Here is a 25,391-nt window from a genome sequence, read left to right as displayed (position 1 = left end):
AGATCATCTATAGAGAGTTGGAAGAGATTTTTATTTTTATCTGTTCTATTGGTCCTCTCTGTCCAAATAAATTGTGTGCCCATGGAGGGCTGGGATTGAGTCAAATTTCATATGCTTCTAAGAGCCCAGCAGAAGAAAATAGTATGAGTATTTGCTCAAGAACTTTTCCCCTCTCTTTGCTCTCTTACCTTGGAAGCACTTGTCTTTCTTTGCTTATGCACTCTCTCTTCAATTCAGCACAGAGAGTAATTTGGCAAGTAATTTCTGGCAAAGTGTATAATATAATGAAATTCCACCACAGGGGAAAATTTGAATGCTCCATGGAACTTACTATATAATGCCAGACACAGTTTCACCTTAGAGGCTTTTCAAGAACAGAAAAGTTACTATTTTTTTTTTTGGAAAGTAAGGTTAATGATGTATTGTTACTTCTATTGTTCTGCTTTGAGACCTAAATATATCCTAATCAGAAAGGTCACAAAATACAAACAGGCCTATGTACTATGTGGTTTGTACCAAGTGTATGAAAAAGGGCTTAGACTATCAGTGCTTACTCTGTAGTGATATAAATTACTTGTAGATATACTATCATAAGGAAATTACACAATTCTATATGTATACCTACATTCTAGGTAGATAGGCTGAATCTATATTTGCTGATACTTAAAATTTTATTCATTTAGATTTGGCATTTTTTTCTTTATATTTTCCTCTTATCTGGTTTAGTGGGGTTTTCTCCTTTCATTTTTTCCCCCACACTCTCCTTGTTCCATTAGAATCTGAGTTAAATAAGCAATTTTCTAAGATGTCCTTGTCAGGAGACATTATGGAAATTATTTGAATATCATTGCTAAGCCAGGTGAGCCATTTAAAAATGTAAATAATTTGCAATACCATGAATCTAGCTGATGAAGAGCAACCTTAATGCTGATTGATTTATTAGAATCTTTTCCTGATTAGTAATTGCTTCAAAATGTCTTTTCTATGGTTCAGTTTATCATTTTTGTGCCAGTTCTTAATACATATCTGTTTAACTGTCAAGTTTGTAATAAGCATTTCACACCATTAGTTACTCCATACTTTTCAAACCAGTAAGGAGGGATAGTAACTGTACCATTTCTTACAGTTACTGACTACTTGCAGTACTTAGTTGTTATTATTAGTGATCTGATTTAAAAAATGTTTGGAGACTTTGCGGTTGTCCTACTCAGCATTTTGTTTTTCCCAGGGTATTATATTTAAAAATATATATTATGGCATCAAAACAGCATTCAGATTACAGACTTTCAGGTTTTCATCCAATCTTTAAAACTACTTTAAAGGAAAAGATACAATCATGACCTTGAGGCATTTTCAACATGAGCTTTATTTGAAATTCACAAACATGATTATAATTTCAAGAAGCACTGTCTTAAAGTTGTCTTATTGCTGTAATGAAGCTGCTAGAAATTTCATTTATTCTCAAGTTAAATCTCAGGAAACCTATTTTATCATAGGAAATCACTCAGTGCTAAAATCCTGCTTTAACCCTGGGGTTCAAATTTATTCATATAACTCTTGGGGAATGCCTATCAGTCAATCACAGAAGTTTTATTACTTATTATATTTATTTTTTAATATAAATTTCAATTTAAAATTCTCTGAGGGTAAGTACTCTGTGTAATGCAACTTTTATCATATGTGTATCTTCATTTATTTACTGTAGATACATCAGGAAGTTTGCCATATCCTACATATCACACATTTTAGCTGTGTAGTGATAATAAAAGATTTGAACACAATACATATTAACTCAAAAATCTATGATTATGGATGATTTTCAGCCATTTATTTAACAGTGGTAAGAGATAATATTATGTGCAGTATAAAAATGTTTTCCAGTTTGGAATTAACTTGACTGTGAAGTTATTTTGGCAGTTGTGATTATTATAACAACCATGATTTACTGCTGCCAAGTCTAATACTTGATATATCCATGAAAATGTTAGGACAAATCACTTACTAAAATAAGAACAAATGCATATCTCTTTTAAAACTGTTCACTGGTAACTCAAAATCTTATATACTGTTTTGTTTCAAAAAAATATCCTTTTGTGTATACAAAGTCTCTTCATTTCTGCTAATTTCTCAGATGGAAACTACTTTTTTAAAAAAGCATAATTAAATAAACAATTTGTGTGCTGGTATCTATTACTTTTAAAGTACTTTTCTTAAATGGAGGAATCTAACGTTTCAAAAATCAGAAGATGTTTACCAAAATATTGGAAATAGAATAGGATTTCTGTTTGTTCACCTAAATGTTGTTTTTGTACCTAAAGGCATGTGCAAATTCTTTTGTCAATTTCTAAACCTTTCCTTATGAAGTATAGTTTAGTTCCATTACATTTGTATTTGATGTTGCAAAAATTTGTGAGGCCTAAAAAGACTACTAGTTTGAAATAACAGAATTTAAAATGAACATATAATTTCTAAGATCAGTGGGGAAGAAAGGACAAAATGCAGGGCATTTTTCCCTTGTAGATAATTGTATTAAACTAGAGTCTCTTCCTTCTTTCAACTGATTAAATAAGAAATAGTTCAAAAATGATTAATTGAACTTAAAAGTAAACAAATACTTCCTAACTAAAAATTTATTTAGACTTTTAATTTTATACTGAAGTCTATTTATATAAACTGAAGACTTCGTGGCCTCTAATTTACTACATTTATTTAATTCAATTATATTTTTTTCCATCTAGAAAATGTTTATTATTGAGAGAGAGAGAGAGAGAGAGAGCACAAGCAGGGGGAGGGGCAGAGGAAGACAGAGAAGCAGACTCCCCACGGAGCCAGAAGCCCCATGCAGGGCTCAATCCCAAGACCCAGGATCACAACCTGAGCCAAAGTCAAAGGCTTAACCTACTGAGCCACACAGGTGCCCTGAAAAATTCTTAGATTTAAAAGTGAAACTTAATATATAAAAATACATTTAAAAATCCTGGAGAGTAATCCAGTATTGCCACTGATTTAAGTCTGACTTTGAATAAATCATTTAACCATTTAGGAGGTAAAATTTCTTATAAATAGAATTACTATAATTAATTAATGCAGTTGCCAAGAAACTAAAATATTCTATCTTGGAAACATAGGAAATGCTGCATAGTTTTAAAAACATTGACAACAAATAATGCTTGTAATTATTTGGAGATTTTATCTCTAGGAAAAAAAGCACTAAAAAGATTCAGTGAATAGAAGAAAACCAGTACAGTACCATGGGAGAAACACTGATTTAGATTGGAAGAATTGAGTTCCTAAAATAGGCTCTACCTTTAACTACCTTAAGGACTCTGAGCACTGATGCTTTTATCTTGAAAATCATGATTGGCCTAACAAATGTCTATAGGACTTTTATGATCTAACATCCATGAGTTAATATCATCAGAGGTATAGAATATGTTAAATACAAAATGATGATGGTGAGCTCCTTGAAACACTACTATCATGCTTTAGAGAGGTGGGATTCTTTAAAGAGTAGACAGAATCTAAATGGCAAGTCTCTCCAAAACTTACTGTAAACATCAGTTGTTTAGTAGTATGTGTTTTCCTACACTGTTAATGAAGTCTTATTAATCAGATTTCTCTATTCATATAGCGGGGCCTAGGATCTAAAGCTGAAGACAGGCTCACAACTTAGATTGAGGCCTTCACAAATTTGGGCTTTCTAGACTCACTTGGTCCTCAATGCTCCCTCTAACAGTCATTTTAACTGACCTGGATGAACTCCTGCTTCCCTTGTCCTCAATACAAGCTACTTAAGCCCCCCACTTAATAAACATGTGCATACACAACCCTACTACATACATACATGTGCTAGTTCCCTCAATAAGTTATATCCTTACCTATTCCCTACCCCAACTTTATAATCAAAATAGAAATCATCAACTGAAAACTCTCAATTCCCTGCCTACATAATCATCACATATGTCCTTCTCTACAGCCTCAAAGAAGTCCATCCTATTCAAAGTAGTTACTCTCCATGCTTTTTTACCTGCCCTTTTAGAAATTTCTCTATGAAGTATCTTTTCTCCTTTATCAATTTTCCATTTGGATTTCAAACTCTTCTGAAAAATACAAGAAGAGGAATACTTCCAAGCTCATTTTATGAGGCCAGCATTACCTAATACCAAAACCTGACAGGACATTACAAGAAAAGAAAATTACAGGCCAATACCCCTGATGAATATATATGCAAAAATCTTCAACAAAATATTAGCAAACTATATTCAACAATACATTAAAAGAATCATGCACCATGATCAAGTAGGATTTATTCCAGGGATGGAAAAATGGTTCAACATTTGCAAATCAATAAATATAACACACAACATTAATAAAATGAAGGATAAAAATTTATCATTTCAATAGATGCAGGGAAAGTATTTGACAAAATTCAGTATCCAACCACGATATATAACTCTCAACAAATTGGGTATATAGGGAACATACTTAAATATAAAAAGGCCATATATGACAAACACACAGCTAATACTCAATGGTGAAAAGCTGAAAGCTTTTCTTCTAAGATTAGGAACTAGACAAGGATGCCCATTCTCACCAATTTTATTCAACATCATATTGGAAGTCCTAGCCAAGGCAATTAGGCAAGAAAAAGAAACAGAAGGCATTCAAATTGGAAAGGAAGAAGTAAAACTGTCTCTATCTGCAGATGGCATGATATTATATATAGAAAACCCAAAGACTCCCCCCAAAAAACTGCTAGAAATAATAAATTCAGTAAAGGATAAAAAAATCAATGTACAAAAATCAGTTATGTTTCCATAGGGTAACAATGAACTATGAGAAAGAGAGATTAAAAATAAAATCCCATTTACAATTGCATCAAAAAGAATAAAGTACATGGGGCACCTGGCTGGCTCAGTTGGTAGAGCATGCAACTCTTGATCTTGGTTGTAAGTTCAAGCCCCACATCAGGTGTAGAGATTATTTAAAAATAAAATCTTTAAAAAGAAAAAATAATAATAAAGTACTTAGGAATAAATTTAGCCAATGAGGTAAGAAATTTGTACACTGAAAAGTGTAAGACATCAATGAAAGAAATTGAGAATAACACAAATAAATGGAGAGCTATCATGCTCATGGATTGAAAGAATTAGTATTATTAAAATGTCCATACTACCCAAAGCAATCTATAGATCCAATGCAATCCCTATCAAAATTCCTATGGCATTTTTTACAGAAACAGAAAAAACAATTCTGAAATTTGTGTAGTACCATAAAGAACCCTGAATAACTAAAGCAATCTTGAGAAAAAACAAAGCTGGAAGAATCACACATCCTAATTTCAAACTATATTACAAAGCTATAGTAATCAACACAGTGTGACATTGGCATAAAAACCAGACACGTAGATCAATGGATCAGAATAAAAAGCCTAAAAATAAACTCATATAAATATAGCTAATTAATTAATGACAAAGGAGCCAAGAATATACAATGGCGAAAGATAGTTTCTTCAATAAATGGTGCTGGGAAAACTCAACAGCCACAGGCCAAAGAATGAAACTAGATCCCTATCTTACACCATACACAAAATCAATTAAAGACATAAATTTAAGATCTGAAAACATAATTTGCTGGATTTGATTCCAGCAAAGACAATAAAAGCAAAAATCAACAAGTACAACTACATCAAAATTAAAAGTTTATGAACAGCAAAGGAAACCATCAACAAAATGAAAAGGCAACATACAAAATGGGAGAAAATATTTGCCAATCATATATCTGGTAAGGGGTTAATACCCAAAATGTATAAAGAACTCCTACAATTCAATAGCAAAAAACCCAAACAATCCAATTAAACACTGGGCAGAACTGAATAGGTATTTTTCTAAAGAAGACATACAAATGGCCAATAGGTACATGAAAATGTGCTAAACATCACTACTCATCAGGGGAATACAAATCAAAAACATACTGAAATACCACCTCACCTTTTTGAGGTATCATCAAAAAGACAAGAGATAATAAATGTTGATGAGAATATGGAGAAAAGGGAAAACTAGTGCATTATTGATGGAAATGTAAATTAGTGCAACAACTATGGAAAACAGTATGGAGGTTCCTCAAATTATTAAATGTGACCCAGCAATATTTATATATTATTTATATATATAATAATATATATAATAATATAATAAATAATTATTAAATTATTAAATATGATCCAGCAATTTCACTTCTGGGTATATATCCAAAGAAAACAAAAATAAGATACTGAAGAGAATGCTATCTGCATTCTCATGTTCAGCATTATTCACAATAGCCAAGATACAAAAACAACCTAAGTATCTGTCATTCTACTTATGCATACATATAAGTTTGTGTATGGTAAAAGGATACAAAATTTCAGCTGCAAGATGAATAAGGTCTGACTGTCTAATGTAAAACATGGTTAGTTGATAACACTGTACTGTATAATTGAAATTTGCAAAGGAAATAGAACTTAAATGTTCTCACCAGAAGGAGGAGGAGAAGGGGAGGAGGAGGCAGAGCAGGAAAGGAGACAGAGGAGAGAAGGAGCAGAGGAGAAGGAGGAGGAAAAAAAGAAAAAGAAAAATGTGAGGTGATGGATGTATTAATTAGGTGGGAACAATCCTGTCACAATGTGTAAACATATCAAATCACAATGTACACTTTAAATATCTTACAATTTTTAAATTATACTTCAATAAAGTTTAAATAAATAAAAATGCTTATTGAATTAGAGGGAAAAAAATGATCCTGTGATACCCCATCCACTTCCCAACACAATTTTATAATCAAAATACAAGTTGTCAAGTGAAAACACTCAACCTCCTCCTGACAACAATCACATATACCCCTCTCTTCAGTCTCAGAGAATGAGTCCATCCTAATCAAGAATAATTCCTCTCAATGTCCTTCTTCATGCCCCTTTAGAAACTCCTCTATGAATTACTCTCTTTTTCTCTATCTCTAAATTGTGCCTTTGGATTCTGTCTCAGCCTATAAACACATGCAAATTGTATAAAATAATCACTAAGACACACACATACACACACCTTCTTTGATCTGATGTTTTCTTCTGATTTAATCTCCCCTTTATATTCACACTGTTTGCAGGTGTAGTCTATACCCACTATTTCACATGATCTATTCTTTTTTTAGTCAACTGCAGCCTGACTTCTGCCACCAACATTCCATAGAAACTTCTCTTACTAAAGGATTAATGGTCATTAATGACCTTCTAATTGCAAAATTTACTTTATATAATATCATTGCATTTAATCTGCTAACATCCTACTAAGTGTATACTCTTAGCCCAGTTTTGCAGACAAGGAATTTCACTTCCTGGTAATTCCTCAAGTGTCAGAAGTTAGCCTGATAGGATCAGCTTGTGTCACTTGCCAATTCATGAGCTAATCATTATGACCAGAGTATAGAATTTTTGGGCAAATTGAGGTTGTGTGCCTACCTCTGAAACAATCACAGGAAATGGGGATTTGATGCTTTGATTGGCCAAGATTGAATCACTTGCTCAATCCCTGGAGTCCTCAGCATATTAACAAAGAATAGTGAAAAGGTGCTTTCCCAAAGGAAATTCTACCACCTTTATATCTGTTACGATTTTTTTAATGCTATGAACTTTTTTCTACCAAATGCTATTTTCTGCCCCTTTTTACAGTAGGAGATTTTCTGTAAAAATAATCTTCCTTAATTCTGAAAACTTTATGAAACTTGTGCTATGTCTTAGGCTTTACACTAAATCCTAGAGGTACAGTATAGAAACAAGAGATATATAGCCCTTACTATAAAAGATCTTATTGTATGTAACTGTGGTCTTCATTATTTTTTGCTCATGTACTTCCAAAACCAATTTTGAAAAAGCATGAACTCCTAAGTATGGCTTAAATTGACATCAAGACTTTTTGTTATAAGTTTGAATAATTACATGATTTAATTTCCAGAATATTATCAATGGCTTTTTTAAGAAAAAGAAAAAAAAACTGTGTAACTTTTAAATAAAACTAATGGAAATTAAACCCCTAATTGTTTGATAAACACCATCTTCCATCTAAAACCTATTTGTAAAACTTTTTCTTTGACATTCAAAATTTTATGCATTTCCTTTTACTCCCTCACTTTGAATTTTCTTTCTCTTTTCCCCCCAAACATTTCTATTCTTTTTTTATTACCCTTACATCATCCTATGCAACCAAAATCTTTATGAAAATTAAAATATCAACTGTATATCGTTTTCTATTGTATACAAAATTTCCACAAGCAAGGAGGAAAGAAGATGGCAGAGAGGAGGATACTTAGTTCACCTTGTCCCACAGACACACTGAGATAACAGATACATCTATATAACTAACTCTGAAAATAACCTGGAGACTGGCAGAACAGACCTTTCACAGTTAATCATAGAGAGAAGCCCACACTTAAAAAAGAAAAAAAGTATGAAGGCAGAGATGTGGCTGGGAACTAAACTTCTGGCAGGAATAACCACAAAAGGGAGGGACACCACAAGCATGAGGAATGAGAGGATCAGACCCTAATCAGGCACCCCAGCACTGAGGACCTACACAGAGATGAGAAGCTCTCATATCATCTGGCTTTGAAACCAGTAGGGCTTACCTTTGAGAACCCTAAAAATCAGCAGACCTAACACTAGGAGAGCCAGAGGGCAATAGGAAACTGAATTCCCACCCTTAAAGAGCCAGCATAATAATTCAGCCTAAGACACAGCACAGAAGCAGCAGTTTGGAAAACATCTGAGGTATAGTGAAGGAGATTTACTGGCTAATCTTAGAATATGTGCTGGTGGGGCACCTGGGTGGCTCAGTTGTTAAGTGTCTGCCTTCGGCTCAGGTCATGATCCCAGTCTCCTGGGATCAAGCTCCGCATAGGGCTCTCTGCTCAGCGGGAAGCCTGCTTCTCCCTCTCCCACCCCCCCTGCTTGTGTTCCCTCTCCCGCTGAATCTCTCTCTGTTAAATAAATAAATAAAATCTTAAAAAAAAAAAAATGTGCTGGTGAGGCAGTGTTCTTTAGGAGATTTCTCTGGGAACAAAAGTGATGGTGGATGCCATTTCTCTTCAACTCCCTCAGCTAGATACCAGATGCTTATGGGAGTAAGCGCTAACACTCTTACCTAGCTTACTACTACCATGTGCCCCACCTCAGAGTTCCCCTAAGGACCCACCCCATACAACTTGCCTGCCTCAGCGGGTGCTCCTCCAAAGCAACTCCTGCCCTGCTACACCCTGCAGGCAGCTGCTAAAGGGACCAGCACCACTCCAAGGTGACTCCGGCTCTAGGGTGGGTGGAGACACAACCACATACACCATTGCACCTGCAGTTCCAGCAGCCCAGTATTTTAGCTGGCTGTGCAGAGACCAATACCTGCCTTTTGGTGTGCCTGAAGCTGTGGCAGAGAGGCTACCTGCAGACACCAAGGCTGACGACTGACCATGTCCACCAACAAACCCGCTTGTGGTCTCAGACAGGCCTCTCAACAGTGTGAAGACAAAACCATGTCCCCTGCACCCATAGCAGGTAAAGTAGATCATTGTAGCCAGCTAGGCTGAAGGCAACATGGCTCAACTACACAGTAGGGTACTTCAGCTCATACAGGAGACTCCCCTGGAGATCCTGATCCTAAAGACCAGAGAGGATTGTGCTACAGGGCACCACAGGACCTCTTCTACACAGAACCACTGCTTTTAAGACCAGGAGATGAAGCGCCTGGATGGCTCAGTTGTTAAGTGTCTGCCTTCGGCTCAGGTCATGATCCCAGGGTCCTGGAATCGAGCCTCACATCCGGTTCCCTGCTGAGTGGGGAGCCTGCTTCTCCCTCTCCCACTCCCCCTGCTTGTGTTCCCTCTCTCGCTGTGTCTCTCCCTCTCAAATAAATAAATAAAATCTTAAAAACAATAAAAGACCAGGAGACATGGCAGACCTACCTGATACATAGAAAGAAATCCAGACAGCTAGATAAAATGAAGAGACAGAAAAATGTGTCCCAAATAAAATAACAACACAAAATCACAGTAAAAGAGTTAAATGAAATGGAGATAAGCAAAGTACTTGATGAAGAATTCAAAGTAATAGTCATAAAAATACTCACTGGACTTGAGAGAAGAGTGAATGATCTCAGTAAGATCTTCAATAAAGAGATAGAAAATACTAAAAAGAACCATTTACAGCTGAAGAATTCAATAACTGAAATGAAAAATATACTAGAGGAATCAACAGCAGGTTAGAGAATGTGGAAGAACGGATCAGTGATTTGGATAACAGGGAATGGAAAGCAACCAAGCTGAAAGGAAACAATAAAAGAATAAAAAATTATAATATGGTAAGGGATCTCTGTAATATCCTCAAGTGTAATATATTCACATTATAGGGGGCCAAGGAGAAGTGAGAGAGAAGAGGGCAGAAAATTTATTTGAAAAAATAATAGCTGAAAACTTTCCTAAACTGGGGTAAGAGACTGACATCTTAATCCATGAAGCACAGAGAGCCCCTAACAAGATGATGGAAAGGAGGTCCACAATATGACACATGATACTTAAAGTGGTAAAAATAATGAGAGAATTTTAAAAGCAGCCGGAGAAAGGAAAACAGCTATGTACAAGGGGAACCCCATAAGGCTATCAAGTAATCTTTCAGCATAAACTTTGCAGGCCAGAGGGAGGGGCATGATAGATTCAAAGTGATGAAAGAAAAAAAACCCTAGCACCAAGAATACCCAGAAAGATGGTCATTGAGAATAGCTGGAGAGGTAAAGTTTCTGAGACAAACAAAAATTAAAAAGGAGTTCATCACCACTAAACCAGCCTACAAGAAATGTAAAGGGAATTTTTTAAGTGGAAAGAAAAGGCCATAGCTAGAAGTAAGAAAATTATGAAAAAGAAAATCAGTTAATAGAAGACTTATATTAAAAGATTAACCACTTGGAAAGCCAGAATGGGGGGTTAAATCCCAAAGTAAATTCATTAATAATCATTTATAACCTATAAAAATTAGTCAAAGAATATGCAAAATAAAAAGGTGTAAAATATGATATATCTGAATAAAATGTGGAAGAGGGAGTAAAAATTTACTGCCTTTAGAATGTCTTTCAACATAACTGACCATCAACTTAACATAGACTGCTATACACATGTTATATATGAACCTAATGGTAACCCCAAATCAAAAATCTCTGATACACAAAAAATAAAGAGAAAGGAATATAAGCACAACACTAAAAACACCCATCAAATGACAAGAACACAAGAGAAGAAAGAATAGAGAAGAACTACAAAAACAAACAGAAAATAATTAACAAGTGGCAATAAGGACATACCTATCAATAATTACTTTAAATATAAATGAACTAAATGCTCCAATCAAAAGAATATGGTGATTAAATGGATCAAAAAGCAAGACCCATCTATATGCTGCTTACAAGAGACTCACTTTAGACCTAAAGACACATGTAGACTGAAAGTGAAGGGATGGAAAAACATACCATGCAAATGGAAGCAAAAAAAAAGAGAGAGAAAGAAAAGGTCAGTGTAGCAATATTTATATTGAACAAAGTAGACTTTATAACAAAGATTGTAACAATAGACAAAGAAGGGCATTACATGATGATAAAGGGATCAATCCAACAAGAGGATATAACAATTATAAATATCTATACCCCCAACATAGGACCATCTGAATACATAAAGTAAATATTAGCAGACATAAAGAAGGAAATGGACAGTAATACAATAATAGTAGGGGACTTTAACACCCCACTTACATCAATGGATTGATCATCCAGACAGAAAATCAACAAAGAAACAGTGGCTTTGAATGACACACTAGACTAGATCCACCTAACAGATATATACAGAACATTCCTTCCAATAAGAGCAGAATACACATTCAAGTGCATATGGAATATTCTCCTGGATAGACCATATATTAGGACACAAAACAAGTGTTAATAAATTTAAGAAGACTGAAATGATCTTAAGTATTTTTTTTTCTCTCACCACAATGGTATAAAGCTAGAAATCAATTACAAGGAAAAATCCGGAAAGAACACAAGCACCATGCTATGAAACTACCAGTGGGTCAATCAAGAAATCAAGAGGAAGTGGGACACCTGGGTGGCTCAGTCAGTTAAGCGTCTGCCTTTGGCTCATGTCATGATGCCAGCGTCCTGGGATTGAGTCCCACATCTGGCTCCTTGCTCAGCGGGGAGACTGCTTCTCCCTCTGCCTCTGCCCTTCCCCCTGCTTGTGCTCTCTCTTTCTCACTCTCTCTCTCTGACAAATAAATAAAATCTTAAAAAAAAAAAATTAAGTAAAAAAAAAAATACATGGAGACAAATGAAAATAAATACTCAATGGTCCAAATCTTTAGGATGCAGCAAAAGCAGTTCTAAGAGGGAAGTTTCTAGAATTATAGTCCTATCTCAAAAACAAGAAAAATCTCAAATAAACAACCTAACTTTACACATACAGGTGCTAAAAACAAAACAAAAAAAGAAAAAGACAAACAATGCCTAAAACTAGAAGAAAATAAATAACAAAAATTAGAGCACAAATAAATAAAATGGAGACTAAAACACAATAGAAAAGATCAATGAAAACATGAGCTACTTGTTTGAAAAGATAAAATTAATAAACCTTAAGCAGACTCATCAAGAAAACAAGGACTCAAGTAAAATCAGAAATGACAAGCGAGAATAATAACTGACGCTACAGAAATATAAAGGATTATAAGAGAGTATTATGAAAAAGTATATGGCAACAAACTGGACAACAGAGAAGTGGACAAATTCTTAGAAACATACAATCTCCCAAAACTGAATCAGGAATAAATAAAGTATTGGAACAGACGTATTACTAGTAATGAAATTGAATCAGTAATTAAAAAAAAACTTCCAGGTGTGCCTGGGTGGCTCAGTTAAGCGTCTGACTCTTGATTTATGCTCAGGTCATGATCTCAGGGTCATAGGATAGAACTCTGTGTCAGGCTCTGTGCTCAGCACAGAGTCTTGCTTGTCTCTCTCCCTCTGCTCCTCCCCCTGCTCTCTTTCTCTATCAAATAAATAAAATCTTTAAAAAAAATAAAAAAAAAAAACCTTCCAACAAACAAAAGTCCAGGACTAGATGGCTTCACAGGTGCATTCTAACAAATATTTAGAGAAGAGTTAATACCTATTCTCTTAAAACTATTGCAAAAAATAGAATGGAAGGAAAACTTTCAAATACCTTCTATGAGCATTACTATAATACCACAATCACAAGAATACACTACAAAAAAGGAAAACTATAGGCCAATATCTCTAACGAACATGGATATAAAAATCCTCAATAAAATATTAGCAAACCAAATTAACAATATATTAAAAATATCATTCACTAGGGACTTCCAGGGAAAATGGCAGAGTAGGAGGGTCTTAAGCTTAACTCATCCTTTGAATACACTTAGATAACACCCATATCAGTGTAAATAACCCAGAAAAAGACACAAAGACTGGCAGAACAGACTCACCACAGCTAAATGTAGGGAAGAGGCCACATCAAAGAGGATAGGAAGAGCAGAGATGTGGTTGGGAGCTAAACAGACCATGGGACTGTCCAGGGAGGAAGGGATGCCACAGGCACAGAGAAGGGAGAGAAACAGAGCCTCAAACTGAGCATCCCAGGCATGGGGAACCTGCATGGGGAAGACAAATACCCATAATATGTGGGTTTGGAAACCAGAGGGGCCTAATTTGTGGAGTTCTTACAGTCAGTGGGACCTACATCTGGAACTTTAAAAATCAACAAGATCAGCTCTGGGAGAGCTGGAGAGTGAGAGGAAACTAAGTCCCTATTTAAAGAGATGCCACAACAAACAGTCCCACATAGATACAGAATAGAAACAGCAGTTTGAAAAATGCCTGGGGTATAGGGGAAGATTTATTTACTAATCTTGAAGCATATGCTATATGAATAGAAATCCTTTGGAGATTTCTCCAGGAACAATGGAGCTGGCAGGCACCGTTTCCCTTCCCTGTTCCCCAGCCTACACACACTGACACTGCAAGAACCAGCACAGAGCCAACACTCTCCACCTAACTTGCTAACAGCACACCCTGCCCTCACATTCTCTTGTGGACATGCCCCCTCCAGCCAGGCCTCAGCTCCAGGTGTCTTCCCACAGCTGACCTCTGCAAACTTTGCTAATACATGCCCCCACCCCCACATTCTTCTGTGGATCTGCCCTCTCCAGCCTTGCTGTAGTTTTCTAAAGCAACTCCAGGTCTCTTCACACAATAGACCTGCAAAACCTTGCTAACGCACATGCCCCATCCCAACATTCTCCTGCAGACGTCCCTCTCCAATGTGCCCTGGCCAGAGCCCAAGTGGAACCACAAGCCTGTCAGTGTGCAAGCAGCCCTAACAGGGGTCTATACCACTTCTGGGGAGAGGGGAAGATAATAACACATACAAGTCCAACTATGGCCCCAGCAGTGGGCTGGGAGCAGACTTCTGGTCTGACTGCAGGTCCTGTCTGCCAGTGAAAGCTTCTCAGGGGACAACATAGGGAAAGTGCCTGGTAGTTTGGTGCTACTCTATCTCTGACAAATGCCTGCTCTGACTCAAATGAAGCCCAAGGTGGCCTCAGACTGGCCCACTAATAACACGGGCAAAATCCTGCCCACAGTAGGCAAAGAGAGCCATTACAGATGACTGGACTAAAAGCAAACACCATTCAGCCACAACAGTAGGGTGAACACAATACACAGAAAAGACAACCCTGAAACACCATGAAACACATAGAAAAAGATACACAGAGTTAGACTAAATGAGGAAACAGAGGAACATATCCCTAAGGAGAGAATGGGACAAAATCATAGCAAGAGAGCTAAACAAAACAGAGATAAGTAATATAACTGGTAGAATATTTAAAGTAATGGTGGTCAGAACCTCCATGAGACCCTCAACAAAGGGAAAGCATAAAAAAGAACCAATCAGAGATGAAGAACACAATAACTAAATTAAAAATACATTAGAGGGAATAAATGGGAGACTAGAGGAAGCAGAAGGATCAACCACCTAGAGGACAGAGTAATGAAAGCAATCAAACTGAACAGGAGAGGGCGTAAATAACAACAACAACAAAAAATGAAAATAGGGAACTCCATGGCATCAAGTGTAATGTTATTTGCATTATAAGGAATCCCAGAAGGAGAAGACAGTAAAAAGGGGTAGAAAATGTATTTAAAGAAATAATAGTTGAAAACTTCCTGAATGTGGGAAGGAAATGGAAGTCCAGATCCAGGAGGCACAGAGCCCCCAAGAAAATCAACCCAAGGAGGTCCACACCAAGATACATAGTAATTAAAAGGGCAAAGAGTAGTGATAAAGAGAGAATTTTAAAAACAGCAAGAGAAAAGTAAGCAGCTACAAGGGAAACCCCATAAGGTTATCAGCTGATTCTTTCAGCAGAAACATTGTAGGCCACAAGGGAATGGTATGATATATTGAAAGTGCTAAAAGAAAAAAAACTGCACACATGCCCCATCCCAACATTCTGCAACCAAGAATACTCTATCAAGCAAGGTTATCACTGAGAATAGAAGGAGAGATAGTTTCCCAGACAAACAAAAGTTAAAGGAATTAATGACCACTAAAACAGCCTTACAAGAAATGTTAATGGGGACTTTTTAAGTAGGTTCCACGCCCACTGTGGCACCCAGTGTAGGACCTGAACTCACGACCCTGAGATCAAGCCCTGAGCTGAGATCAAGAGTCAGACACTTAACTGACTGAGCCACCCAGGCACTCCTAAAGGGGATTTTTGAGTGGAAATGAAATCAGTAAGTAGGAAGAAAAGTAGGAGACACAAAAGCAATAAAATTAAGTATATCTATAAATATCAGTTGAGGGATTCACAAAATAAAATGATGTAAAGTATGACACCTTATGTCTAAGATGTGAGGGGAGAAAAGTAAAGAATGGGTTCAAACTTAAGTGACAATCAACTAAATATAGACTTCTCTATGCATTAGATGATATAAACCTAATGGTAACCATGAATCAAAAACGAGTAACAAATATGCAAAAAAATAAAGAGAAAGAAATCCAAGTATATTTCTAATCAGCACACCATGAGAAAAGGGAGCAAGAGAAGAACAGAGAACTACAAAAGCAAATGTAAAACAAGTAACAAAATGTCAGTAAGTATATACCTATCAATAAATACTTTGAATGTAAATCAAAAGACATAAGGCGACAGAATAGATAATAGAGGAAACTGCTTTGTTTAACCTGGAAGAGGGGATACAAGTGGACTTAGAATAAAGGTAGTTTTTCACTATTATAGACAGTGGAGGAAGTGCAAGACTTCATTATCCATTGCCTTTCATCTTCACATAGCCTTTGGTAATGAGTCTTTGCTCATGTAAACTACTGCATTTTATGAGTTTGGTGTAGGGGTTAAAATCCCCTGAAGGAAGACCAATATCCATGAGGTAAAGTCAAGATATTTAAAAACACTGGGGAAGGGAGGGTCCAAGATGGTGACGTAGGAAGTTACTGAACTCATCTCCTCCATGGATACACCAAATCTACACCTATTTATAAAGCAATTCCTCCTGGAGAACTGAGGGCTGACTGAATAGTTTCTGCACAACAACAGATAGACCACATAAAGAATGGCAAGAGAGAGAGAGACATGGTAACAAAGAGAACCCCCACCCTGGGGGGCACTCTCCCAGCTCATACCTCTTTGGCTCCAGATGACTTGTCAGGGACCCCTGTCAGGACCTCCATGAGACCCTCAACAAAGGGAAAACATAAAAAAGAACCAATCAGAGATGAAGAACACAATAACTGCCCCTGACACACTGGCCTGAGCCTACTTAGGTTCCAGTAGCGCCATCAACATGCCCACTGTGCAAAGTGCCTAAGATACTCTGGCTTGCACCCACTTCAGCTTCAGCTGTCTTGCCAGGGTACCCTCTTTCTGGAGAGCCCAGGACCCCCAGAGTTGCACCTAGTTCAGATTCAGATTCAGCTGTCCTGCCAGGGTGCTCTTTGTGCTAAAAGCCACAGGATCACCCTGGCCCACATCTAGTTCAACTCTGGCCCAGCTCTGCATGCCCTGAGAGTCTCAGTCATTGCCAACCAAAGCCACTAGGCAAACACAGTCTACATGGGGGATGACCATACACAAAACCATTCCTTTGGGACACCTGGGGGGCTCAGTCGGCTAAGCGGCTGCCTTTGGCTCAGGTCATGATCCCAGGGTCCTGGGATCCAGTCCCGCATCGGGCTCCTTGCTCAGCAGGGAGACTGCTTCTCCCTCTCCCTCTGGCCTGCCTCTCCCCCTGATGTACTCTCTCTCTCACTCTCTGATAAATAAATAAAATCTTAAAAAAAAAAACAACAAAACTTTCCTTCAAGTTTAGGAGAAGTAGCTGTTCAGCCTTATCCATAGAAGCAAACCCAGAAAGTCAAGCAAAATGAGACAGGAATATTCTGAAAATGAAAGAATAAGACAAAACTTGAGAAAAAGGACTAAATGGAACAGCAATCTACCTGATAAAGAGTTCAAAGTAATGGTCATAAGAATGTTCACCAGACTGGAGAGAAAAGTGAATCAATTCAGTGAGAACTTTAGAGATATAGAATATAAAATATATTTTTTAAAAAAGCAACCAGAGTTGAAGAATATTAACAGAAATAATAACCAGTTATTAACTGAAATGAAAAATACACTGGAGGGAATAAACAATAGATTAGAGGATGCAGAAAAATGGATCAGTGATCTAGAAGACAGAGTAATGGAAAGTGCCCAGCTGAATAGCAAAAAGAAAAAAATTTAAAAAGAGGATAGATTAAGAGATTTCTTGGACAACATCAAGCAAACAAACATTCACATTATAGGAATCCCAGAAGAGAAAAGAGAGAAAGGGGCAGAAAACTTACTTGAAAAAATAATAGCTGAAAACTTCCCTAATATGGGGAAAATAACAGATATCCAGGTTCAGGAAGCACAGAGAGCTCCAAACAACATGAACCTAAAGAGATCCACACCATGACACATAATAATTAAAATGTCAAAGAAAAAAAGAATTTTAAAAGCAGCAAGAGAAAAGAAAACAGCTATATACAAGGGTCCAAGCCCATAAGGCTATCAGCCAACTTTTCAGCAGAAACTTTGCAGGCCAGAAGGAAGTGGCCACATTATATATAATATTCCACCCAAAACCAATATCCTTTTTCTTTTTTTCTTTTTTTAAAAGATTTTATTTATTTATTTGACAGAACAAGAGAGCAGGAGAGCACTAGCAGTGGAAGGGGCAGAGGGAGAGGGAGAAGGCGGCCCCCTGCCGAGCAGGAAGCCCGATGTGGGGCTTGATCCCAGGACCCTGGGATCATGACCTGAGCCGAAGGCAGTCACTTAACCAGCTGAGCCACCCAGGCGCCCCAACCAATATCCTTTTTCAAGTGCACATGGAATATTCTCCAGGATAGATCACATGTTAGGAGACAAAACAAGTCTCAGTAAATTTAAGAAGACTGAAATCATATCAAGCACCCTTTCTAACCACAAATGGTATAAAACAGGAAATCAACTACAAGGCAAAAACAGAAAGAAAAACAAACATGTGGAGGCTAATCAAATGCTACTAAACCACCAATGGGTCAACTAAGAAATCAAAGAGGAAATTAAAAAAAAAAATACATGGAGACAAATAAAAATGAAAACACAATGGTCCAAAATCTGGGGGTACGGCAAAACAGATAAATTCACAGCAATACAAGCCTATCTCAAGAAACAAGAAAAATATCAAATACAAAAATCTAACCTTACACCTAAAGGAACTAGAAAAAGAGAACAAACAAAGCCCAAAGTTAATAGATAGAAGGAAATAATAAAGATTAGAGTGGAAATAAATGAAGTAGAGACTAAAAGCACAATACAAAAGATCAATGAAACCAAGAGCTGGTTCTTTGAAAAGACAAATAAAATTGATAAACCTTTAGCCAGACTCATCAAAAGGAGAGAAGTCTCAAATAAATAAAATCAAGAGTGAAAGAGGAGAAGTAATCACCACCACCACAGAAACACAAAGGTTTATATGAGACCCCTATGAAAAATTATATGCCAACAAATTTGACAACCTAGAAGAAATGGATAAATTCCTAGAAACATACAATCTTCCAAAACTTAACCAGGAAGAAGAAGAACATCTGAATAGACCAATTACTAGTAATGAAATTGAAAAAGTAATAAAAAAAAATTCCCGAGAAACAGAAGCCCAGGACCAGATGAACTCACAGATAAAGTCTCCCAAACATTTAAAGAAGAGTTCATACCTATTCTCCTCAAACTATTAAAAAAAAAAAAAAATAGAAGAGGAAGGAAAGCTTCCAAATACACTCTATGAGGCCAGCATTATCCTGATAGCAAAACCAGACAAAAATATTACAAAAAAAGAAAACTACAGGTCAATATCCCTGATGAACGTAGAACCAAAAATCCCCAACCAAGTAAGAGCAAACTGCACTCAACAACACATTAAAAGGATCATTTACCACTATCAAGAGGGATTTATTCCAGGGGTACAAGGATGGTTCAATATCCACAAATCAACCAATGTGATATACCACATAAACAAAATGAAGAATGATCATATCATCTCAATAGATGCAGAAAAGTATTTGACAAAATTCAACATCTACTCAAGATAAAAACTCTCAACAAAGTGGGTTTAGAGGAAACATACCTCAACATATTAGTCCCTTTATCACAACCCCATAGCTAATGTCATACTCAATGGTGAAAAATAGAGTTTTTCCTCAAAGATCAAGAACAAGACAAGGATGTCTACGGCAGCCACTGTCATTCATCATGGTATTAGAAGTCCTAGTCATAGCAATCACACAAGAAAAAGAAACAAAAAGCATCCAAATTGATAAGGAAGAAGTAAAACTGTCCGTATTTGCAGATGATATGAAGTAACAGAAAGGGAAATTAAGAAAACAATCTCATTTATAATTCCACCAAAAAGAATAAAATACCTAGGAATAAACTTAACCAAGCTGGTGAAAGAGCTGCACTCTGAAAACTGTAAAACATTAATGAAAGAAATTGAAGATAGCACTAATAATAGAAAGACATACCATGCTTATGGATTGGAAGGATTCATATTGTTATAATATCCATACTACCCAAAGCAATCTACAAATCCAATCCAATCCCTACAGAAGTAGAATAAATAGTCCTAAAATTCATATGCAACCACAAAAGACTCTGAATAGCCAAAGCAATCTTAAAGAAAAAAGCAGAGGTATCACATCCCAGATTTCAAACTATACTATGAAGCTATAATAATCAAAACACATATAGCACAAAAATAGACACATAGATCAATGGAACAGGATAGAAAGCCCAGAAATAAACCCATGCATACATGGTCAATTAATCTATGACAAAAGGAGGCAAGTATATACAATGGGAAAACTAAAGTCTCCTCAATAAATGGTTTTGGGAAAACTGGACAGCTACATGCAAAAGAATGAAACTGTGCCACTTCATCAAGCCATACACAAAAATAAAATCAAAATGGATTAAACACCTAAATGTGAGAACTGAAGCCCATAAGACTCCTAGAAGAAAATATAGGCAGTAATCTCTTTGGCATTGGCCTTAGCAACATTTTTCTAGATATGTCTCCTCAGGCAAGGGAAACAAACAAAAAAATAAACTATTGTTAACTATACCAAAATCAAAAGTTTTTGCATAGCAAAGGAAATTGTCAATAAAATGAAAAGGTAACCTACTGAATGGGAGAAGATATTTGCAAATGACATATTTGATAAAGGATCAATATCCACAATACACAAACAACTTATCCAACTCAATGCCAAAGAAACAATCTAATTAAAAAATGGACAGAGGACCCAAATAGACATTTTTCCAAAGAAGACATGCAGGTGGCCAACAGACACATGAAAAGATGCTCAACATCACTAATCATGAGGGAAATGCAAATCAAAACCACGATGAGATACCTTACACCTGTCAGAATGGCTAGTATCAAAATAACAGTGAAGTAACAAGTGTTGGTGAGGATGTGAGAAAAAGGAACCCTTGTGTGCTCTTGGTAGGAATATAAATTGGTAGAGTCACTGTGAAAAACAGTTTGGAGGATCCTCAAAAAATTTAAAAATAGAAATACCATATGGTCCAATATTACCACTACTTGGTATTTACCCAGAGAAAACAAAAACACTAATTCAAAAAGACATATGCACTCTTGTGTTTTATTGCAGCATTATTAATAATAGCCAAGATATTGAAACAACTAAGTGTCGGTTATTAGATGAATAGATAAAGAAGATGTGGTATACACGCATACACACACAATGGAATATTACTCAGCCATAAAAAGGAATGAGATCTTGCCATTTGTGACAACATGGATGGACCTAGAGGGTATTAGGCTAAGTGAAATTCAGTCAAACATATGATTTCACTTATATGTGGAATTAAAAAAAAAAAAACAGCAAACAAAAAAAGCAGAAACAGACTCACAATACAGAGAACAAACTGGTAGTTGCTAGAGGGGAGGAGGTTGGGGTGGGGATGAGCAAAATGGCTGAAGGGGAGGGAGGAACAATCTTACAGTTATGAATAAGTCACATAGATGAAAGGTACAGCCTAGGGAATATAGTCAATGGTACTGTATGGTGACAAATGGTAGGTATATGCTATGGCGAGCATAGCATAACAGAGTTGTCAAATCACTATGTTTTACACCTGAAACTAATGTAACAATGTTTGTCAATCATTCTTCAATAAAAAGAAAAATCAACAACAAAAATATAAAATAGGTGCCTAAATGAAAAAAAAGGCAATGGTTGACTAATATAAATTTCCTGATTTGTTATTGTACTATAATTATCAAAGATTAAATAAGTAAGTAAATAGTCTGTTCTCATAGATTGAACATGAACAATGTTTCTCCCTGAGGACTGCTTGCTCTATGACACTTGGAATTCTAATTTTTGTCATTTGTGTTTTCTTGACTTGTAAATAGTTTGAATTTAGAAGTTCAAGCAAAAATGTTGGGATATGGATATACTGAATAGATTCATCTGGGCATTAGCTACAGTTTGAAATAAACATCTTGTCAGTGAGCAACTTTATTTTTAGAGTAAGCTGGTTTATTCTCTTGAATATTCTTTTGCTCACCTGGTCTATGAATGCATACACTCAATATGTAGCACCCTGAATAGCTAGAATGGAATAAACACAAAGTATGCAGAATAATTTCCTTACATAATTCCACTTGTTCATGTTCTCCCTCTGTGGAGTTCTTTTGCTCACAGGTAGAAGTGTTACATTGCCCATTTTTGTCTTCAAATAATTTTTCTGGATAGTTAATGACTAATCCTTATAACCTCTAGAACTGTTTGCATTATCTCTCTTTCATGGATAAAGAAACTGAGGTAGATAAGTTAGGAAATTAAGACATTTGCCAAAAGCTGAAGAAGGTGTTTTATGAGAGTTGAGATTAAGATGAGGCCAGATCTCTGCCTCAAGTTCTGTGCTCATAGTTCTCCTGCTCCATGAAAAATACATGCCATTTAAATATTTACATTTTGCTAACAGTAGCAGAAATAATGCCAACAAATGTTAATTAAGCAGTCACAAGATGATTAAAACACTGGTACGGGCCTCCCCAGTGAGAGGAAATCTATTAGCATTTTCTTATTGACTCTCAGAAGCCTCACTGTGATCTGTCTCCATGAGCTGAAACAAAACAAAATTTCTGATCAAAGAGATTTGTCCCAAGGGGGATCAACTTTGCCAGAAGATACTGATCACGTGGCTGGTAGGGAGTGGATGTTTATCTGATGGCAGTCGGAAATAGCAGCATGACGCTTGAAAGGGATTTGTAGTCAAGAACAGTAACCCTCTGGGGGTCAGGTGCCCGCTAGGGCCTCCCAGCTCCTGCCATGATTTGTTTCTACTGTTTTTTAAAAAGGGGTCATTTCTGCTTGCTGCTTTCATAGATGAGGTCTCTACAACTCTATAACTTGTGCCCACAAGATACCGGGTGAGTGTGCATGCGTGTGTGTGTGTGTGTGTGTGTGTGTGTGTTGGGATGGGGGTCAGCCTTATCTTTCTTGCTTCACCCAGTTCTTTATCTAGTCCCCAGCCAAGCTGGAGACTGGCTTCATTGTCTCCACTAAACATAGAGGCTAACTGCGTGCATTCTGTTTCCTGTCCAGAGATTTTCCCCAGACCTTTTTCTTTGCATTCCCACAGGTTAATACTGCATCTTTGCTTTCCTGCTCCCTCCTGTCCACCCTGGCAAAGGCACCGTGGGGGGTGTTCCTTTCCTCAAGGCAACTCTTGTGAACATTGTCGAAGGAAGACCCCCTTTATGGCCGGGAGTCTCTTCTTTGCTGTCTTGCCACCGGCACTGAAAATTCAGATGTGTGCTTGGGAGATAGGCAGCCCCTGGTTTGCATGCCAGGAGTTCACTCACAGGCTGGCTTTCTAGCATTGCCTAAAGACTCTTGTTAAAGGAAGGGGAGCTTTTCTAACAGAAAAGATTTCAGTTACAAGCAAGAACCTATAGGAAGAAGAATCTCAAAACAACAAACATCTCATTCATTCAGTCTGAAAATATTCTCACAGATGTTGGGACTAAGAAAGCCACAATGCCTACACTAAACAAACTCATAGAAGACATAGGTAGCCCATGCTCACAAGGCAGAAAGTAAGTGTCCTGACGGTTGGATCCATAAAGGGCACCAAAATAAAACTGCTGGGTTCAAGAAGCCTGCCTGGAGGAAGTGATGCTCCAATGGAGTTTTGAAAGATAAAGGATAACTGTAGATAAGATTGTAGTTAGGAGGCTTTTACAATTATCAGGTGAGACAGTAATCCAAGGGAACAGATTATAGTTATAAAAAAATCTGGATTTTATGGCTCACTGCCTTGGAGAGGAAGTGGGGTTGGTAGTGAGAGAGATGGAAACATTAGGAATGGCTGTTGGATTTTCTCTTTTGAGTATCTTGGTGGTGAAGGTACCAGTCATTGAGATGAGAATGCAGGAAGGGTATTGGGCTCATCAGAAGAAAAGGAGTTTGGTTTTGGATGTGTTGTCTTTGAGACACTTATTAGTCATCCAAGTGAAGATGACATTCTGCTCACCTGTGTGTGTCACAAACAGCAGCAGACTCAAAGTAATGGACATATTGCCAGCCCCTAACAGGGAAGCTTCCCATTAGCAGGAAGTCTTAGCATTTCTTGAGCAGCAGCAAAGTCTTTCAAGTTCCTTATGGATGTGTAGACTTTTAGAAATGGAAGCATCCTTAGAGAACAACACCTAGCCTCATTTTGCAGATTTATCTAACCTTAGCAGCAAACTTTGGGACACCATTAGAAGAAACAATGAATGCTATAGGAAGGATGAAGAAGGTCAAACAAATATTTCTGCTGCCCATAACACAGAATGCTAGGGATTATGAGGTCCTTCTGTGCACCAATTCTGAGCCTTTTTTATTCATATACAAATAAGAATCCAGACAGCACATACTTACCAAAGCATGTCATGAATAAATGACTTTGAGGAAAAGAGACCCTTCTTTGCCCCAGTGCTCTGAGTCAGAAATCCTCAGTAACCTAGGATAACCTTTATGCTCCTGGACAAGGTCATGGAGAAATTAGAATCAGAATCTGAATAACTAGGACAATCACCCAGACATTTTCCCCTCACACTCAACTCTATAAAATGCAGCAATTCAACATTTATTGAGAATCTCTTCCACACTGGGCACTGTGCTAGGTCCATGACTCAGAGACAGGAAGGGAAATTACAAGGTACCATCTCAAACTATAAGCATTGAGCTTAATGGCAATGCAGGGCAATGTTCTAGACTGGATTTGCCTTTTAAAAAATGCTTACAAATACTCAGAAAAGAAAGCGCAATTAACGTGAATCAACTCTGCTAATTAAATTATGCCAAACTCATCCCCATTTCCTTTTTGATATGGCTACTGTGCTGACACATCATGAAAACACAGTAGACACTGTGTATCCAATGTATTTGGGAACACCGCATGTGGTTGTAGAGCCATGATTTCAAAGATATTGCAAGAACATTAAAAATTCTCAGAACATAGCCTTTTAGAGCCCTTCCTTTAGGTGTAATTAAATTCCCATGTATTTGCAGTGTCCTAGTACCCAATCAACTGAGAGCCATCCTACAGCCCAGGAGGCTATTAGAGAGAGCCCAGCAGTTACATTTTAGTTATTTATTCACTTTATCTCATGCTATCCTCTCTCAACTCTTCAACCTTTCCATTA

This window comes from Phoca vitulina, unplaced genomic scaffold (genome assembly GCF_004348235.1).
Source record: "Phoca vitulina isolate PV1807 unplaced genomic scaffold, GSC_HSeal_1.0 scaffold2, whole genome shotgun sequence".
NCBI lineage: Eukaryota > Metazoa > Chordata > Mammalia > Carnivora > Phocidae > Phoca > Phoca vitulina.
The sequence above is the reverse complement of the archived record's forward strand: the minus strand, read 5'-3'. Positions refer to the sequence as shown.